The sequence below is a fragment of the Morone saxatilis genome, unplaced genomic scaffold, assembly GCF_004916995.1.
Source record: "Morone saxatilis isolate NCDOM2014 unplaced genomic scaffold, NCSU_SB_2.0 Contig12, whole genome shotgun sequence".
Lineage (NCBI taxonomy): Eukaryota > Metazoa > Chordata > Actinopteri > Moronidae > Morone > Morone saxatilis.
The window spans coordinates 9,699,650-9,700,021 of NW_023339674.1; positions in this window are offsets into that span (position 1 = coordinate 9,699,650).

Below are 372 nucleotides of genomic sequence, written 5' to 3' on the forward strand. Positions count from 1 at the left end.
AAAAAATTTCCATTCACACTGACTCTCGACTCAACTTGAAATTGTGAATTGCAAACAGAGTGCCTGTAAATGAAAGGACACATGAGAAATAAAGTAAATGCTTCAATAGATAAACTTACACTCTTAATAATAGTATAATCTTTCTTATCAATACTGTCATCATGATACGTGATCATTTTCTATCATAATAATAATTAAAGCAGACACATTTAATCTGCGGTGGATATTCAACTATAAACCACAAAGACATTACACACTAAAATCTAAAGGTTTTCACCCCTTTTCCATTTTGGTTGAAATAAGCATTTAAAGAAGAAGAAGAAGAAGAAGAAGAAGAAGAAGAAGAAGAAGAAGAAGAGGAAGAAGAAGAAG